General features: G+C 36.3%; 1 long non-coding RNA gene across 1 annotated transcript in view; it reads right to left on the reverse strand.

Annotated features, from left to right (window-relative positions):
• Positions 1-1,353, reverse strand: part of LOC137650636 (uncharacterized) — a 5,008-nt gene extending 3,655 nt beyond the window's left edge. Inside the window, exon 1 of the long non-coding RNA XR_011046017.1 lies at positions 1,316-1,353. This is a non-coding gene — a long non-coding RNA (uncharacterized lncRNA). The remainder of the gene's footprint in view (positions 1-1,315) is intronic.
• Positions 1,354-2,171: the final 818 nt, after the last annotated feature.

The following is a 2,171-nucleotide window of genomic DNA, read 5'->3' on the forward strand; positions in this document are numbered from 1 at the left end:
GTCATTTGTGCAATAATCTTTATTACTGACGTTTAAAACTTTACTGTCTGCAAATTCAATTGTTTGTTATTAATCATTCAATTATTAACATCAGTGGTCAATTATTTTCATCTCTTACAGTTACATTTTCCTACAGAGTCAATTAAAATTGTGCTCTCTGTACAAAAGCATTTGTTCAGATAATTCTATTGTACCATAGTGATTTTATTACCTAAAACGTATGCTCTCACCCCGTAGATTATTTGAGCTTACAGTCTCTTCTACTACTTGTAATTGAGAATAATTTACATGTATGTATTTTTGCAGTCGCTTTGTTTATTATATGTTTTTATATTTCTCATTATCAATCTGTTTCCTACACTGTTCCTTCAATGAAAACCAATTCAAGTCCATAGCCGTTTTTAAGGTAATGCTAAAATTGTGCAGTTCATTTTGCTTTACAAGCAATCAATTATAATTTCCTATGTTAGCGTTAAATTGCGTGGTATTTCCTCGAACTTAAAAAAAAAAAAAAAAAAAAAAAAAATCTGTTGCCCCTAGAAATTTTTTTTAATAAATTATTTTTATATGTGAAAAGAAAATATGTACGTAGCCATTTGTCGAAATTCCATCTCCTTTAATAGCATTCTAACATCAATCTTTAATTAACTCAGTTGCAGGATCTTAGGCTAAGATTTACCAATATAAACTTATCTACCAAAGGAAGTTTGGTTGAAATACAATATCTAATACTAGTGCATTTATTTTTCGTTTTATATTCTATTTATTACTTGATTTATGAAATTAAACATCATCCCTAAATTCAATCATACCTCTAACACTTCTAAATTAGATCTTGTTTAGTCTATAATCTCTGAATATAAACTTGTCTTCTTTTGGAAACTTCCAACAGACTATAGTTGCCTAGTGTAATGGGTAATGAGCCACAACGAGACCCGAAACCTAAGTTTAAAGGTTTAAAGGCTACTCATGGATGGCATAGGTAAGGCACAGTGACAATGCCCTATCAAGCAGGACAGTGCCTTAGGGACTGACCATATATACATATGATCAGAGCCCAAGCTCTATCTCCACCCAAGCTAGGACCAAGGAGGGCCAGGCAATGGCTGCTGATGACTTAGCAGATAGACCTATAGGCTTCCCCATACAACCTCCCCCCCCCCCCCTCTCCTTAGCTCACAAGGATGGTGAGTTTGCAGCCACCAAAGGAAGTAACGAGTTTGAGCGGGACTCGTACCCCTGTCTGGAAATCACCAGTCAGGGACGTTACCACATCGGCCACCACAACCCTTATTACGGAAAGAGAGGACCTTACCTTTTCGGTGAGCGCTAGAAGACTGATGACAAGGCTTCGGTCCGCCTCTTTTTAAATAGTCTTCCCAAAGCCCTCTCTGGCGGCCATCCACGTACCGAGGATATTCCGTACCCTCAAATATCTGCCCCCACATATCCCCAACCCCCCAATTTCGCCTACCCCTTTACCACATAATAATCAGCCAGCGCCCGCCCCCCAACCCCAAATTCCTGATACACATATCCACACTCCAGCAACGTGATGGAAGAAGATCACCTTTTACTGGTATGACGCAGTAATTGATCGAATGCCGTAAATAAAGGTTGGCATTCACGCGTGAAATCGCCGCTGTTGCATGATTCTCCTCCATTTGCAACATCTGCAAAATTCATAAGGCGATTCGTAGTTCCCTGAGGTTAGTTTCGACAGAGACTAGAAAGAAGAAGAAGTAAAACGTATCAAGTGAATACTTGAGCAGAAGAAAATCATATCGATAAAAAGTGCGTTTCGTAACAACCAATGAAATGAAAATTGTTACTATAATATTTATTTTTTTCGAAATTTGCATATATTAAATGAAAACAAACAGCTGTTTAATTCATCTGTTGTTTCTTTAATATTTGCAGGAAACTTAAGACTTGAATAACAATCTATTATTCTTAATATAAAAAAAAAATGTTTAAGTGCTGACATTCAATTAATGTTTATAAGTACACTGCTTAAGCTACCCTGAGCGTAACATCTAAATCACATTTTGTAAGTACTTATACACCTATACAGCTACAGCATATAGCCTCTAGCGCTATGCAATTAACTTACCAGGAAAAATAAAGTATTTGCGATACATTTCTAGATCCTAAAAACTTTATTCAAACGA

This window comes from Palaemon carinicauda, chromosome 12 (assembly GCF_036898095.1).
Source record: "Palaemon carinicauda isolate YSFRI2023 chromosome 12, ASM3689809v2, whole genome shotgun sequence".
Classification (NCBI taxonomy): domain Eukaryota; kingdom Metazoa; phylum Arthropoda; class Malacostraca; order Decapoda; family Palaemonidae; genus Palaemon; species Palaemon carinicauda.